The 18,184-nt window shown below is 44.7% G+C and overlaps 1 long non-coding RNA gene across 1 annotated transcript; it reads right to left on the bottom strand.

Moving 5' to 3' along the window:
- Positions 1-8,857: 8,857 nt before the first annotated feature.
- On the bottom strand, positions 8,858-17,244 carry LOC122206837. The gene is made up of 3 exons (XR_006196587.1): positions 16,981-17,244; positions 16,705-16,849; positions 8,858-9,417 (listed from the first exon to the last, which is right to left on the bottom strand). It is a non-coding gene; the product is annotated as an uncharacterized LOC122206837 (long non-coding RNA).
- Positions 17,245-18,184: the final 940 nt, after the last annotated feature.

The following is an 18,184-nucleotide window of genomic DNA, read 5'->3' as shown; positions in this document are numbered from 1 at the left end:
TGTTTTGGTTAGTTCTTCTTTTAGTAAAAAAAATAAGTAATAAATAAATAATAATAATAGGAAAAATCACCACTGAAACAGTGATTCTAAGAAGAATGTAGTTTTATCAGAGTCCGAAGGTGTCCTAGCTCACCCGTGCTTGTGGGGGACCGAAGAAGTCAGTCCCATAAGCAGGACCCTCAGCAGAAAGGTCTGTACAGGCACGTGCCTGTCTTCTGCCATTTTCTCCTGTCCTTTATCGACTTCTGCTTACCTGCTTTATATGCCCAGGGGTTGAACAGTACCTCCCTCTATTTGTTGTCCCTCAGATCATCTTCATGATGAGTAGGTAATTTAGGTTTTTATATTACTAAATAGTAAAAAAGTCTGTTCTGAAAATAGCTTTGTAGGTTAGTTGACCATAGAATTTCCCATTTTAACTCTTTGGATTTAAGACAGATGAGGGGTTTTATGTAGATGAAATGAATGCTTTTGTTTCTTGGAGATAAACTCAGGATTTATCTTTGTTAAAAATGAAATCATTCTTTCAGGTGATGAATTAAGATCCCTGTAAATAACTTGAAACATTTCTGAGCAATGAAATCTCTGTTGAGTAAATCATATTGAAACCTGTTTTAACTTGAAGAGTTACAATATGTGAAAAACAATTCCTGTAAATTCTAGTGCATAAATATAAGTTCAAATGTGATTGTAGAGCCCAGAGTTACAGAATTCGGATTGCTTAACTTAATTTGCATCAGAGAGAGGCTTCGTTTTATGTCAGGCACTCCATGTAAACTTTAGTTACAACTGTGACGTTTAACAAACAGCCACCCCTCAGTTGTTCTTAATCTCTCTTTAATCCAGAGAGAAAAGACTTACAAAGGTAACAGCGTATGTTAATTGTCACGCTCACTTTACATAACAGGAATTTTTGCTCTTAAAGTCATAGGGTACTTCTCAGCAGAAATAGAAAATCCAGGTTTTCATAATAGTAGAGTTTCTGTATATGGTCCTTATAAAGTCTTTATTGTAAAGTTTAATAGTGTGGATTTAATATTAGGGAAACTTTGCTGATGCTACATGCTATAAAATTAGGTTGCCCACAGCCTAAGTCACTAAATTTAAAAATAAGGATTTTATAAGGATATGTAGAGACTTTTTTTCTATCGAAGTATAATTGACAGTAGACTCTTGTAGGCCGAGTCCTTCAAGGCAAGGGTTACGTCTTATCCTTTCTGCACACTAAACACGGGACCACGGGCACATAATTAGCGTTCAGTAGATGGTTGCTGAATAAAGTTACTGAATAATGGAACTTATCTGTCCAGCTATTGAGTAAATTCTGAGGTTTGCAGCAGTTAATTTTTCTGGAAACTAAATCCTCTGTGTTTACGTATAGTCAGCGTACCTTTTGCCTTTATACTTACTTTTCATAACCCTAAATTATATCTCAGATTTGTTTCTGGTTACATACTACATCTATAAAAAGAAAAATAATTGTTTTTTAAACTTAAATTCTCCATTTAGGAAGCGATTTCCTGCTGTGAACTTAATGTTTTACCAGGATAATGTGGACTAACAAATTATCTTTAATACTTGAAATTAGACATCTGTTTGCCTTTTGTCTCTTTAGGTTTCTTGTGAATATTTGGTGACTGTAACTATAGCGGAATCCATTCTGGATCATGTATAGAACTTTTTGGAACTCACGACCCTGAGGTCAAGAGTCACATGCTCTTCCGACTAAGCCAGCCAGGCACCTCTGCATCATGTTAGAACTTTAGTATTTTATGTTTATTTTATTTTTTCCATGTATAGAACTTTAAAGCAGGGCGCTTGGGTGGCTCAGTTGGTTAGGCATCCAACTCTTGATTTCAGTTCAGGTCATGATCTCGTGGTTCATAAGATTGGGCCCCATGTTGGGCTCTGCACTGACAGGGCTGAGCTTGCTTGGGATTCTTTGCCTGTCTGTCTGTCTCCCCCCCCCCCCCCCCCCCCCCAACACCCCTTCCTGTCTCTCTCTTTCTCTCAAAATAAACTTTAAAAAAAGAAAGGAAGGAAGGAAAGAAGAAAGAAAGAAAGAAAGAAAGAAAGAAAGAAAGAAAGAAAAAAAAGGAAGGAAAGAAAGAAAGAGAAAGAAAAGAAAAAAGAAAGAACGAACTTTAGGGGTGCCTGGGTGGCTCAGTCGGTTGGGTGTCCAACTTCAGCTCAGGTCATGATCTTGTGGTTCGTGAGTTCAAGCCCCACATCAGGCTCACTGCTGTCAATGCAGAGCCTGTTCAGATCTTCTGTCTCTCTCTCTCCCTGCTCCTTCCCTCTTTGCGCTGTCTCTCTCAAAAATAAATCTTAAAAAAAAAAAGATGGACTTTTTGCCCCAACTCTTTAAAAAAATTTTTAATCCCAAAACAGTTATAAGAAAAAACCACGAATACCCATTTATTCTTGACCTCAGTTTACCTGATAACATTTTGCCATGTTTGTTTCACCACTCTGCATATATTTTTTCTTTTTTTTTAAGTTTATTTATTTATTTCTAGAGAGAGAGTGGGGAGGGGCAGAGAGAGATTTCCAAGCAGGCTCCACACTGTCAGCCCAAAGCCTGACCCAGGGTTCAAACTCACAAACCATGAGATCACGACCTGAGCTGAAACGGAGAGCTGGGTGCTTAACCAGCTGAGCCACCAGGAGCCCCTGTTTGTTTTCTTTCTTTAATGAATCATTTGAGAGATTTGCAAACATCCAGATTAATACAATAATTCAGTTTAATCTCATAAGTACATTAGTTTAGTCCTCTAAAACAGGAGCATTATTTTACATGACCATAATTAAATGATCAAGTTCAAGAAATTCATATTAAATACAGTACTATTTGGAATGATTACAGTCCTTATTCAGATTTCCACAGTTGTCTCAGTAATGTCTCCTATAGCTGGACTTTTTCCTTATAAAATCCTTCCAAGGATCTTGCACTGCATTTAGTTTTCATGTTTCCTTAATTTCCTTAGACAGTGCAATTTTGACGAATCTAGGCCAGTTATTTTGCACAACGTCCCTCGGTTTGGATTTATCTTGTTTCACATGATTAGATTCAGAGTAAACATTTTTGACAGGAAAGCTACAGAGACGGCACAGCATCAGGAGGCATTGATGGGACTCGTCCCATCGTTGGTGATGTTAAATTGGATCACTTTGGTAGAGTTTACCAGATTGCCTCGCTGTACCAGACTGCCTCTATCTTTTCCCTTTCCCTCTTTTATTTCTTCTTTTTTGAGTGAGGGAGCAAAGGAGGGCCAAAGAGAGAATCCCAAGCAGTTTTCCTGACTGTCGGCGCAGAGCCTGACATGGGACTCGATCTCACAAACCATGAGATCATAACCTGAGCTCAAACCAAGTGTCACACGCTTAACCGAGCCACCCAGGTGCCCCTGTCTTTTTCCTTTGTAACCCCATTAGTAACCTGTGTGTATCTTTGAGACTGTGAATATCTTATTCTGGAATATTCTGCCCAACAATGGTTTTTTGGATCTATTGGTGATTTTTGCCTGAATCAGTTGTTACTTTGGTGGTTGTGATTGCAAAGCGGAAAATTGTTTTGGCATAAATTTCACTTTAAACCGAATGCTGTGCCAGTAGCCACCATTATCCTCTCTGCGGTCTGCTTTCTAATCTGTAGATGGATGGAGCTGTTTCACAGATTTGAATAGTTATTATCACATTGAGTGTACCATGTGTGGTCTGTTTTCCTTCACTTAATATCTTCATCAAAAGCTATTTTTACCTAGTTACTATGTTTTGATTCTTAAAAGTTTCAGACTCAGAAAACTGTACAACTGAAAAGGCTTACCAGTGATTTATTCCTAAATGTTAAGTGTCTCACGCAGTTCCCACAGCTTTGTACTTTGCATAACTAAAGTGTAACTTTGGATTATACCATCCCACTTCCATTATACTTACGGGATACTTAAGAGAATACCCAAATCAGTGGAATATTTGGAATGCTTCTGTTTGCTACAAGTTTCTTAAGGAAACAAGATTAAATTCTGGATAACTTTTTTGAAGAGTAATCATTTTTTTAAATATTTATTTATTTTTGAGAGAGAGAGGGCCCTCATGCAAGTTGGGGAGGGGCCGAGGGAGAGGAACAGAGTATCCAAAGCGAGCTCTGCAGTGACAGCAGCAAGCCCCGTGTGGGGCTCAAACTCACGAACCACAAGATAATGACCTCAGCTGGTCAAGTCAGATGCTCAACTGACTGAGCCACTTAGGTACCCCAAAAAGTCATCATTTTAAATTACCTCCTCAGGACTTTTTCTCTCTTAAGAGAGCAGTGTACTACTATTAAAGTGATTTTATATATACGTATATATGTAATAATATATATGTATTTTATATATAAATAATATGTATATAATATATAATAAGTTATATGTGTGCGTATATAATTTTGTTTAAGTAGGCTCCACACCCAGAGTAAGGCTTGAACTCATAACCCCAAAGTCAAGGGTCACGTGCTCTACTAACTGAGCCAGCCAGACACCCCTGAAGTGGTTTTAAACAAATGTCTGTCGGGGGCCTCGGTGGCTCAGTCAGTTAGGCGTCCACCTCTTGATTTCAGCTCGGGGCATGATCTCCTGGTTCATAGGATTGAGCTTTTAATACATTTCAGATCCCAGGTGCTATGCTATTCTACGCTTATTTTCAGACTTAGAGTAGAAGAGTTTTATTGTTTTAATTGTATTTTAACTGGTAAGACAAATGTACAGGTGTGTATTTGCCCCTGAAGCTTATAATGTATAAATTAGTATATATTAGATTATGTAATACTTAGTGTGTGCCAGCCATTGTCCTAAATGCATCCCCCAAATTAATTAATTTAATACTCTGCTTAACAGTCCCATGAAGTAGGATTTACTGTTGATGAAATTGAGGCACACACCAGTAAGAGACCCTTCCAAGTATATGTAGCAAGTAACAATCGGGATTTGAATCCAGGTTGCTTTAGCTATCGGTTTTTGCTCCTAACCCCCTACGCTGTGCTGCCTCTTCACCACTGCTATACTTAGGCTACCTGGCTGCTTATATCTATAACTTGGTGTTTGATCTGAGGAATATAACTGAATTACCATTTAATTTTATGTAGGAAAAATTATACGTTAAGACCTGCTTCACGGTAGTGTTTCTTGGGATGTAGTTTACAGGAACACCTTGTGACAAGAAACGGGTGCCATCTATATAGTGCTCAAAAGATTATCTGATAGATTCTAAATATCTATAGCATGCATGCACACATTAGCAGAAAGCATTATGACTCCCAAGACCTAGTAAATTTTCTCATCAAACACTGAATACCTTGGGCGGTTACCATCAAGAAAGACGCGGAATCAAAATGGAGATAGTTTATGTCCGGAATAGATAAAAGTATACTTGTCTAAGGATGAAAGAGTGATTTGAGTTAGAAAAAATGAATTAGAAAAAATTAGAAAAAAAGGAAAAAAAATTTTCCTTATTCAAAGTGAGGACAATAACCTCTGCCTTCCGAGATCGTTGCAGAAATGAAATGAAACAACCCAGCCTGAAAGAAGCATACCATGCCTAGCCTGGGATTTGGACAGCGCTCCGAGTCCACGTGTAATTTTAAGCTTAGTGGCTGCGTTGCCGTGCGTGAAACGGTGGGATGGGTTGGGTAAGTATGGCCAGAAGAGCAAGGCCCAGGAAGGTTACAGAGGCTCACGCCCAGATGCGGGCAGTACGGGTAGTGCCAGGATTCTGTTCAGAGGTTTCAGTTTGACCAAGAGAGGCGCCTGGATGACTCAGCCGGTTAAGCGTCCGACTTCGGCTCAGGTCATGATCTCGCAGTCCGTGGGTTCGAGCCCCGCCTCGGGCTCTGTGCTGACAGCTCAGAGCCTGGAGCCTGCTTCGGATTCTGTGTCTCCCTCTCTCTCCCCTCCCCTGCTCACACTCTGTCTCTCTCTCAAAAATAAATAAACATTATAAATAAATAAATTTGACCAGCAGAATCAGCAGCTAGATGAGGGCATTGTGACATCTGGTACAGGTAGTTTTCTATGGGGTCAGCGTGAAACAGGCCATGCCTAGGAACTTCTGCCAGGATATCCAGGAGCCTATGACTTAAGTAACCTGCTTGTGGTGGCACAGAGTATGTAGGTGAGTAAAGCGCTGTCCCGTCCCCACCTCCAAGTATCTCCCAGGCCTACAGGGAAGCCCAGATGTATTGTCAGCAAAAAGGTTAGAAAATGTCAAGTGTCCTAAACGCTGGGGGAGTTTTGAGGAGGGTGAAGGTTGCTCCCAGTTAGGGAATCATGGAAGGCTTTGTGGAGGAGGTGGCATTTGAAGTTTGTCTTATAAAATGGTAAAGACTGGAAATACAGCAGTGAAAGGGAAGGATACTTCCAAAGGAAGGGAACAGCATAAACGACGTCAAAACCGAGATCCCAGGGTGCCTGGCTGGCTCAGTCAGCGGAGCGTGGGACTCTTAATGTAGGGGTCCTGAGTGCGAGACCCATCTTAGGTATGTATAGACATTACTTAAAGATATAGCCTTTAACAAACAAACAACAAAAACGCGAGATCATGATGTGTCCCAGGGCAGCGAGTATGGCAGGACCTGAAGATCAGCTCAGACTATGGATAAGTTCCTACCTACAGGCTTGGGGTCATGAAGGGCAGATTGTACCAAAGAAGGGCACTTTGAGGCACTGCCCCTCAGATCGTTGGGATAAAATGGCATTTGAGAATATTTCTTTATCAACCTACTGTTCGGGGGGCCTTATTTACTTCCAGTTGAGGGGATCTGCAGCGTGTGGCAAGGCTCCCAAGTGACTAAGTGCCATGAGGGTTGTGATGGGGGAGTTTGAATTGCACAGTGAGTAATCTGGATTATCGCAAGCATAATCCGGTTCATGTTGCAGAACTATTGGTTGTAAAGGGAGAATCTCCATGGAGAAGTCTCAATCATCAGACCGCTGCCCCCCTATGGCAAGGGGGTGGAAAGGGGATGGTACTGAGGGCTATTTACTAGCCTTCTGGGATGGAATGCTGCTCATGAGTCCTGAGGTTAAAGGATAAGAATCAGAAATTGTGTTTTGGATATAAAACAAGGAAAGTAAATCCAGAGCCACCTGCAGTCAGAGTGTAGGGAAGAGGGATGTAGACCAGATTAAGTTGGCTGATGAAACGTTTGGGCTTTTTATGAACAGATGTGACAAGGTGGGCAATCAAGCATGCATTACAGTTTAGGTGTAAATGTAAATTTGGTATAGCCTCATCAGAAGAAAATGTTGACAGTATCTCCTGAAAGTGAAAATCGGGTATCTTTTTGACTCCTCTCTCACCGGAATTTATTCTACAGATGTAGGGCACCTGCGCCCACAGAAGCATGTAGAAGGATATTCATTCCCGCCCTTTTTGCAATAGGAAACATTTGGAAATAACTTACATGTCCAAGAGAATACTAGCTAAATAAATAAATACGGTACATCTGTGCAATGGTTTGACACAGCGAGTGGCGTTAAAAAGGGGCACAGGTCAGCATGTATTGATGTGGACCAGTCTCCAGAATATAATAGGTGAAAACAGAAAGCAAGGTGCAGTGCTATGGTTAGTATAAATAATGGGATATGTTTACATTTAGAATATTTATAGGAGGACGCAAAAGAAGTTAGGAACAGTGGGGGTGCCTGGGTGACTCCCGTCAGTTGTGTTCAACTCTTGGTTTTAAGTCAGTGGTTCCTGAACCACTTTATCTTGTAATAGATAAAAGCATGGCTTTTTTTTTAAAAAAAAATTGTGGCAAAATACACATACCATAAAACTTACCATCTTAACCATTTTTAAGTGTGCAGTTCAGTGTTGTTAAGTACGTTCACACCGTGGTGCAACCAATCTCCTGAACTTTTTCATCTTGCAAAACTGAAACTCTGTGCCCATTAAACAACTCCCCTTTCCCCACTTCCCCAGTGCCTGGAAACCACCGTTCTACTTTCTGTCCTTGAGTCTGACTGTTCTAGATGCCTCGCATCAGTGAAATAGGATCTTTGGCTTTTTGTGACTGGTTTACTTCCCTTAGCATAATATCTTTAAGGTTCATCCACGTCGTAGCCTGTGTCAGAATGCCCTTTCTGAAGGTCAAATAATATTCCGTCGCACGTACATACATTTTTTGTTTATCCATTCTGTTGGTGTCGCACTTGTGTTTCCATGTTTGGCTGTTGCGAGTAATGCTGCCGTTGTAGGGGAGGAGCAAATGAACTTTTCCCTCTACCCTCTGAGGTTCTCTGGCTGGCGCCCTGCACAGTGGACTGACACAAAACAGATTAATAGGAGGAGAATGGTTTCTTCATGAGTGTATGTGCACCAGAGAACTCAAAGGGGCGATTAGGACTTGGGCTTGTAGTGCATCGAACAAAAGAACAATGAATCTGATAGAGAAGTGACAAGACAAAGCACCAGGACTATGTGCTTCTACGGGCAGCAAACTGTGGGAAGGTAAATATTTGGAGAGAGTGAGGATAAAGGTTACCTAATAGGGTTTGTTATGTGGAGTCCTCTGGTGCTATTTCTGAGCTAGAGTCTAGAGGTGTCTCTGATGATCAAGCATTGTCCTGCCCTCCTGTCCTGTAAGGGGGGTGGGGGGCAGTTTTTCCTGTGTCCCCTTTTTTTTTTTCCAATTCCTTTCAGCTCAAAATAATTTTTTTTTAAGTTTTATTTATTTATTTTGAGAGAGAGAGAATCCCAAGCAGGCCCCACACTTGATCCCACGGACCATGAGATCATGCCCTGAGCTGAAGTCAAGAGTCAAACGCTTCACCAACTGAGCCACCCAGGCACCCCTCAAAATAAATCTTCTATCAGGGGCGCCTGGCTGCCTCAGTCGATGGAGCGTATGACTCTCAAGCGTGTGAACTTGGGGTTGTGAGTTCAAGCCCCACGGTGGGTGTAGAGCTTACTCAAATCAACAACAACAAATAATTCTTAATGTGTATTTCATGGTGCGTGTTCTGAACCCCTTCGCTATGGACACGGATGTACAAATATTTCTCCAAGACCCTGCTTTCAACTCTTCCGATGTATGCCCCGAAGTGGAATTACTAGATCATCCGATAATTCTATTTTTAATATTTTGAGAAACTGCCACGCTGTCGCATTCCTACCAGCGGGACACCGGGGCGCCAATTTCTCTGCGTCCTTGCCAACACTTGGTGTTTTCTGGGTGTGGTTTTGGTTGTTAACAGTCGCCGTTCTAACAGGTATGAGGCAGTAACTCATCGTGGTTTTGATTTGAAAGGCACTGCTTTTTTAGTTCCGACTCCCGGTCGCATGCTCTCTCCACCGGGTTACTACAGAAGCCTCCAGACGGCCTCCTGCTTCCACCCTGGCTCCCTGCAGTCCGTTCTCAGTGTAACAGATGGAGCGATCCTGTTAAAAAATCAGAAGAGGGGGGCACCTGGGTGGCGCAGTCGGTTGAGCGTCCGACTTCAGCCAGGTCACGATCTCTCGGTCCGTGAGTTCGAGCCCCGCGTCAGGCTCTGGGCTGATGGCTCGGAGCCTGGAGCCTGTTTCTGATTCTGTGTCTCCCTCTCTCTCTGCCCCTCCCCCGTTCATGCTCTGTCTCTCTCTGTCCCAAAAATAAATAAATAAATAAAAAAAAAAGTTGAAAAAAAAATCAGAAGAGGAAGACAAATCACGTGAGTGTCTTTCAAACCTGCGTCCCTGTGTCTCTCCTCACTGTAGTCCTCCCGACCTCAGCTGCGGCTCTCCCGTTCTGTCTTGCTCCTGCAATTCTGTACCTTATTCTTTCTTCCTGAATCTTTTTCTTCCCCCGCCCCCTTGGGGTTTGTCCTCAAATGGGACCTCAGTGAAGCCTCCCGTTCTGTGCCCACAATGCCGCTCTCAATGTCTTTTCCCTCATTCATTTCCACCCAGAAAACTGTTAACTATCCAACATCCCCTATATTTTACTTCCCTATTAAAAGTTTTTTTTATGTTTATTTTTGAGAGAGAGAGCGTGGAGGGGAGGAGAGGGGCAGAGAGAGAAGGAGACACAGAATCTGAAGCAGGCTTCGGACTCTGAGCTGACGCGGGGCTTGAGCTCACAAACTGTGAGATCATGACCTGAGCCAAAGTCGGCAGCTTAACCGACTGAGCCACCCGGTTCCCCGCCCCCCCCTTATATTTTACTTCTTAATCTGTTGGGAGTTTTTTTCATCCGTTTGGGCTTCATGGGGCCAGAATCCCTGTCTTGTTCTCTGCTTTAACTGCAAGCATTAGGTCAGCGCCTAGTGCACGGAGGCATTTTCTTTGCCGAGCGAGTGAGGAGAGCAGCCAGGGCCTCGAGATAAAGAAACGAAGCCCTCTGCCCTGACGTTGCTGACCGTGAACCACCAGGCAGCTCTAGAGCCAGGGATCTGATTGGTAAGCATCCTCGCCAGCGCGTGCCCCTTGCTCGCGAAAGGATCATTTCAGCAAAGGGAGAAGCGTTCTTTTTGATTGGAGAGGTCAAGGGCGCTTCCTCCTGCGCCGCTCTCTCCCCTTATTTGCCTGAGTTCCTGCACCTGGGTTTTATAGTGATTGAAGTAAACAGATTTGGGCAAGACCAGGAAGACAATTGTTGGAAGTCTATCTACATCTTCCCTTCCTTCCCAGTGCCGCCCACCCAGAGGCTGGGGTGGGGCCCTGTCACTGCTGTTTGAGCGAAAGTGGACTCCCCTGTGAGGCGTTTGGTTACAGGACTTCTCCCAGAGACTTTGTGTCCACAATTAGGATGGCCGCTCATACAGGAGCCTGGATTGTCCAGGAAGAGTCAAATCCCTCGAAAACATGACGGCGTAGAAGCACTTTATGAATACAGTTGACCGACCCTTGAACAACACAGGGGTTGGGATGCCGACCACCTTGCAGTTGAAAATCCATGTATAGCTTTTGACTCCCCCAAAACTCCAGTAATAGCCCGCTCTTGACCAGAAGGCTTACTGGTAACATAAATAGTCAGTTAACATCTTTTGTGTGTTGTATATGTATTATACACTGTATTCTTACAATAGGTGAGCTAGAGAAAAAAATGTAACTATGGGGCACCTGGGCGGCTCAGTCGACTGAGCGTCCCAACTCTTGGTTTTGACTCAGGTCATGGTCTTGTGGTTCATGGGTTCGAGCCCCACGTCAAACCAGCACGGAGCCTGCGTGGGATTCTTTCTCTCTCCCTCTCTCTCTGCCCCTCCACCGTTCGTGTGCTCTCTCTCTCTCTCAAAATAAATAAAATTTGGGGCGCCTGGGTGGCTCAGTCGGTTGAGCGACCGACTTCGGCTCAGGGCATGATCTCACGGTTTGTGAGTTCGAGCCCCGCGTGGGGCTCTGTGCTGACAGAGCCTGGAGCCTGCTTCTGATTCTGTGTCTCCCTCTGTCTCTGTCCCTCCCCTGCTCATGCTCTGTCTCTGTCTCAGAAATAAATAAATAAATACCAAAAAAACTTTTTTTTTAAATAAAAAAATAAATAAAATTTTAAAATAAATAAATAAATAAATACAAATAAATAAATTCTGTTAAAAATAAAATGTTTAAAAAAATCATGAGGGAAATACACTTACAGCACCACACTGTATTTATCGGGGAAATAACCCTGCCCTGGACTTCATGGGGACTTGATGCCACACGTCCCTTGCCCCCCCATCCGTCACCAAGTCCTGTCGACCTTACCCAGAAAATATTTCAAAAGCGCCTCCTCGGCATTTCTACTGCAGCCACCCTCCCACGCCTCCGTCCTCTCTCACCTGCCTACTTTCCCCCCGGCTTCTCTCCTGTCCTTCCTCTCCATAGCAGTAAATGGGACCCTGAAACGTAAATCAGACTGGTCCACACACGCCCTCTAAGAAGCCTGTACTGGGCTGGCTCAGTCAGTAGAGCATGCACCCCTTGGTACTGAGTTCGAGCCCCATGTTGGGTACAGAGATTGCTTAAAACAAAAGTAAGGGGCGTCCGGGTGGCTCAGTCGGTTAAGCGTCCGACTCCGGCCTAGGTCACGATCTCATGGTTCATGAGTTCAAGCCCGGTGTCGGGCTTTCTGCTGTCAGCACAGAGCCCGCTACAGATCCTCTGTCTCCCTCTCTCTCTGCCCCTCCCTCTGTCTCTCAAAAATAAATAAACATTAAAAAAATTGCTTATTATAGTCCACCAAGCCTTGCGTGATCTGGCCCCTGGCTACCTGTCCCGTACTCTGAGCCTCACCTGGGGCCAGCCCACCTCCAGTCCTTGTTCAGGCTGTTCCCTCTGCCCCCAAATTTACCGGGTGGCTCAGTCGGTTAAGCATCTGACTCTTGATTTTGGCTCAGGTCCTGATCTCACAGTGCATGAGAGTGAGCCGCGAGTCGGGGTTCTCTCTCTCTCTCCCCCTTGGGAGGGAGATTCTTGGGCTTCTCGCTCTCCCTTCTCTCTCTGCCCCTCCCCCAATAAAAGAAAAATAAGTAAATAAAACATAATATGAAAATCTTGAATGTTATGCAAAGACACAAGATATTCTTACAGAGATAACCTAATTGACCGACCGGAAGTATTTCATCCAAGAAGCTGTGCCTTGTTACTAGGAGAGCACCTGGGTCTGGGCCGAGCAAGCTCCTTTCCGACCTCCTGACCTTATTTTTGGATAGTGCTTTAGTTCATCACGCGACCTTCCACGCATTAGCTCATCTTTTCTTTGAATTAACTTCTCCAGGTGGGTATTTCTATTATTTCCGCTTTGCAACTATGGAAACCGAGGCTCCGAGGGGCCAAATGACTTGCCTAGAATCGCAGCGCCGGAGCCAAATGCGCTCATCGGCTTCACTTCGAGCGCGTTGCTTGGCCTCACCCAGCTCCCGCTCCCGTTCCTTGCGTCCCCTCCAGGCCTTTCCCGTCCAGGGGGGGAGTTGCAAGGAGGATAAACAATGCATAGCAAATGCCAGGCTGTGGTCGGGAGCCTTCCATCAAGGCCTGTTAGTGTTGTAATTTTTCCACTCAATGTCAAGCTGACGCTGCCCCCCCACACACACCCCCCGCCCCGCCAAGGTGGCCTGGAGGGAACTGAGGGCCTCTTTGCTCTACCTGAAAGGGGCGACACCCTGGCTGGGAGCTGAGGGCTGGGAAAGCCACCAGCCCGGGTCCTTCCAGCCTCTCCCTACATGCTCTTCATACCACACACGTGCTCACACACACCATGCTCAGCGCAATGGAATTTCCAACCCGGACAGGGAGGCAGGAATGTATATTGAGACCCACAATAGCCAGAAAAATAATTCAGCCTGGCTCCGTGCCCAGGGCAGGCGCCCCTCGCGTCATCCAGACCACAGTCCACACCCAGTCCCTTCTGACCAAACGCCAGGCCCAGCTGCTCTGCTCTCGGCCCGGAAACACCCTCTCGGGGCAGGGTGTACCCTGGGAAGACTCAAAGGGCAAGGGGTGAAAGGGCCCAGAGAAGACAGGAGGGAGAGAAGGTCCTCTCTCCCTCCCCTCCCCACCCAGGCTCATCCCTGGGACCCCAGGGCTTCAGCCAAGGCCCGTTAGCGGCAGGAGCTCCGCTCGTTCTCCTCCCGCAGTGGGTAATGGGAAATTAAAGCAATTATGGAGATAAAAGCAGCCCCTTAAACTCTTCCTTACATTGTAGGTAAAGGAGGATTGTCTCTCTTTAGTTTGTGCAGCCATAGCAACCAGGTATCTTTAAACTTTCATGTTTCTGGAAGCCTTGAGCCCCGTAATAAAGAGCAGCTAATCTCTATGCACTTTCATGCTCTTATCCACGCAGAACACTCTCTGCCCTGTGCCCTGGGTATTCGCCCTTGCCATAGCTCTGTATGCTGTTCTTTCATATACAATGTGCTCGGGGACTTTATTTTTCCTTTTAGAAACCGCGAATGAAAGGAGTAGCTCTATAGGATTTCCATGGCTTAAAAACTGGTTTATACAATTTAAAAATTATCTTAAGCAGGGACGCCTGTGTACTACAAGGTAATGTATCTTTTTGTTGATGACCACCTTGTGAATGAATCCATGTTTGACTACAAAAGGGAGGTAGAAAGCATGGATGATTGTCTTCTCTTAATTGATACAGTTTTTCTTTAAGACCAACATGTGATCTCAGGATAATACTAATTATTTAGAGGCTTTTAAAAGATCATTTAGGTTTTCGGCTACAAGATAAATTGCAAGAGTGTAATAAAGAGCGGGAAAGTCTCATCTAAAGAGACTTAAAAGACATCAGTTAGTTGCAATACGGGAACTTTATTTGGATCCCAGTTTAAACAAACCTAAAAAAACGTATGATAAATACAAAGAGAAGGTGGATTTCTGATTAGATATTTGACGATAAGAGGAATTATTTTTATTTTGTTTTAGCTGTTTTATATTTTTCGAAAGGAAGCCCCTCTCTTTCAGAGATATAGACTACAATATTTATGTAAGAAATATGCTTTCTAATATTTGCTTCAAAATAATATGGGGAGGGAGAAAAGGAGGGGGTTAGATGAAAGGTGCTTAGCCATGAATTTGATGATTGTTGAATCTCATATGAGTTCATGGGATTCATTATACTAGTCTCTCTACATTTGTATACATCCGAAATTAATTTTCATAATGATTTAAAGAAATTGAATACACTCATACACGCACATATTCCATCAATATGAACATACTTCCTACTTGCATTTGTTTTTTTAAGTAGACCCTTTGCCCAACGTAGGGTGTGAACTCATGACCTGGAGATCAAGAGTTGCATGCCCTATTGGGGCGCCTGGGTGGCTCAGTCGGTTGAGCGTCTGACTTCGGCTCAGGTCACGATCTCGCCGTTCGTGAGTTCGAGCCCCGCGTCAGGCTCTGGGCTGATGGCTCGGAGCCTGGAGCCTGCTTCCGATTCTGTGTCTCCCTCTCTCTTTGCCCCTCCCCCGTTCATGCTCTGTCTCTCTCTGTCCCAAAAAGAAATAAACGTTAAAAAAAAAATTAAAAAAAAAAAAAAAAAAAGAGTTGCATGCCCTACCAATCGAGCCAGCCGGTGCCCCAAAATACTTTCTAAATATAGGGTGTTTCTAGCTCATTCTAGTCTACTTGGAAAGTGTGTTGAAATGGCCAGTTGGCCCTGTCCATAGGAGAGGATTGGAGCTATGGTCAAATCTTGGTTCGAAGGCAAGTCTTAAAAACTACTTAACTTGTATTCTTAAGTTCACTACTCGGTCACATCTGAAGACCTCATTTTTATGAGCGTATAAAACTTCACTATGAATAATATTCAATTTCATCTCTCTCTCCCCCTTACATTCACAGTATCTCTTTGGGGAATGGGGACTCTAAAAATTCTCTGAAGAAGCTAATAGGATGAGTCAAATGACTTGTCCACAGTAACCCAACTCCGGGGGAGCACTGAGCCTGGCTGCTTCCATGGGGGTCCACCCGGTGAGAGGGGACTCAGAACAGAATAAATACAAAATAAATTCGTAGAAGAATGTATCTGTAGGAACTGGACCCGGGTCGTATCCCAGCGAACATGTGTTAACAGAAAGACACAATGGGATCCCCTAGCCTTTCTTTGCAAACCCCAGTTCTTAATCTCCATGAAACTTTAGGCAAGTCACACCCTGAGACCCAGTTTCCACATCCAGCAAGTGGGATAACAAGACTTGCTTTACAGGTTGCTTTGAAGCCATCTAGTGAATGAGTGCCCGGGGCACTGTCGGCTCTATGTGAGTGCCAGCTGTCACCATGAAGGTAATTAGGTATTTGGAATGTAGACCACAGCCAATGTTTTATTTGTTTATTTTTATTAAAACATTCTTTAATGTTTATTTATTTTTGAGAGAGAGAGAGAGAGGGCGCAACGGGGAGGAGCAGAGAAAGGGGGAGACACAGAATCCGAAGCAGGCTCCAGGCTCTGAGCTGTCAGCACAGAGCCTGACGTGGGGCTCGAACTCACAGACCCACAGACCGTGAGATCGTGACCTGAGCTGAAGTCAGACGCTCAACTGACTGAGCCGCCCAGACGCCCCCAGAGCCAATGTTTTAAACAATAGTTTTGATCCCAGGCTGTTTCTCATGCAGCACATATTAAATGAGTGCCTGCTTGTGCCAGGCATAGTTCTGGGGTCAGAGGATACAGCACTGAACAAGATAGATGTGGCTCCCAGTGGGACGCCTGGGTGTCTCAGTTGGTTAAGCGTCCGGCTCTTGGTTTCAGCTCAAGTCGCGATCTCATGGTTTGTGAGTTCGAACCCTGCCATCGGACTCCGTGGTGACGGTGCAGGGCCTGCTTGGGATTCTCTCTCTCTGCCCCTCTCCTCTCTCTCTCTGTCTCTAAATAAATAAACTTAAACATTTTTTCTTTAGTTTTTAATATTTATTTATTTTTGAGAGAAAGAGAGAGAGAGAGACAGAGTGTGAGCTGGGGAGGGGCAGAGAGAGAAGGAGACACAGAATCTGAAGCAGGTCCAGGCTCTGAGCTGTCAGCACAGCTAACAGTTTGCGGGGCTCAAACGTAGAAACTGTGAGATCGTGACCTGAGCCAAAGTTGGACGTTTAACCGACTGAGCCACCCAGGTGCCCCTAAATGAATAAACTTTAAAAAAGAAAAGACAAGAAGAAAGATGTGGATCCTGGCTCACGCAGAGCTTACAGACCACAGGTCAGCCCACAGAAGCTTGCATGACACAAGAACACCTGAAATAGAGTATTGACAGTGTCTAGAACTGTTACCTCAGTTCTCCCTTGTCTTCATAGTCGTCTGAGAGAACGCAGGCCCCATTCCTACTTCAGTGAGCATCTCCTACCTCACCCCGCACAGCTGGGGCTGCCTCTTGGCTCCTGGGATGGTGAGATGGCCGGTTGCTCCATGGAGGACCTAGGACAAGTAGAGGGTGTCAGGATCCGGGCAAAAGAAGTTGGATGAGAGTAGGACCACATTAGGCAGGTTGATGGAGGCCCCTGGGTCGGATATTTGGAAGGGACGGGGTCTGGGGAAGAATCCTCCACCTTGAAAACGGGCTCATTCCCATGTGGCTAGTGGGCGGGTTCAGAGGTAAAATCCAAGATAGTCAGTTTTCAAGGGATTAGAGAGAGCAGCGGTCCCTTGAACCATTGTCCTTGGAACGTCCTTGGAGTTATTCTGGTTCTCATTCTCGTCATCGGGGAGACGCAAAGTGTGATTGGCGGCATCATCAATGGGTATCAGCTCTGTCACAGAGGTGTCCTAGGTGCTGGGGTGCCCAACCCAATGCCACAGCTCTCTCTGAATTCTGCTTCTCCCCAGGTCCTCCCAGGTGGTCCTGGAGCTCCCAGGGATATTCCACATAGGGTTTTCTTTCATGGCCACACAGGACAACCTTACTGAGCTGCTGGTGGGAGAGGATCAAATGGTCCCAAAGTGTTCTGCGTGGAGGACGCCCCCAGTGGGCGTTCACCCCCAGACCCGTAGGCTGGAAGGAATCCCAGAACTCATGATAAGGAGTCTCTGAAAGGAATGATTATTTGTTTTTTAACTTTTTTTTTTAATGTTTATTTATTTTTGAGACAGAGAGCATGAACGGGGGAGGGGTAGAGAGAGAGGGAGACACAGAATCCAAAGCGGGCTCCAGGCTCTGAGCTGTCAGCACAGATCCCGACGCGGGGCTCGAACTCACAGACCATGAGATCATGACCTGAGCCAAAGTTGGATGCTTAACCAACTGAGCCACCCAGGCACCCCAAAAGAAGACAACTTTTTTTTGAAGACACAATTTTTTTTTTAAGTTAAAACAATTTTTTTTCTTTCTTTTTAAAAAAATTTTTTTAAGGTTTATTTATTTTAAGAGAGACAGACAGCATGAATGGGGGGAGGGGCAGAGAGCGAGGTAAAGAGAGAATTCCAAGCAGGCTCCTCCCTGGCAGCACAGAGCCCAATGTGAGGCTTGAACTCATGAAACTGTGAGATCATGACCTGAGCTGAACCCAAGAGTCAGATGCCCAACAGACCGAGCACCCAGATGCCCCTTTTTCTTTCTTTCTTTTTTTTTTTTTTTTAATGTTTTTCTTTCTTTTTGAAGGAGAGAGAGACAGAGCATGAGCAGGGGAAGAGCAGAGAGAGAGGGAGTCACAGAATCTGAAGCAGGCTCCAGGCTCTAAGCTGTCAGCACAGAGCCCGATGCAGGGCTCGAACTCATGAACTGTGAGATCATGACCTGAGCCGAAGTCGGACGCT

This window comes from Panthera leo, chromosome E1 (assembly GCF_018350215.1).
Source record: "Panthera leo isolate Ple1 chromosome E1, P.leo_Ple1_pat1.1, whole genome shotgun sequence".
Classification (NCBI taxonomy): Eukaryota; Metazoa; Chordata; class Mammalia; order Carnivora; family Felidae; genus Panthera; species Panthera leo.
The sequence above is the reverse complement of the archived record's forward strand: the minus strand, read 5'-3'. Positions and strand labels throughout refer to the sequence as shown.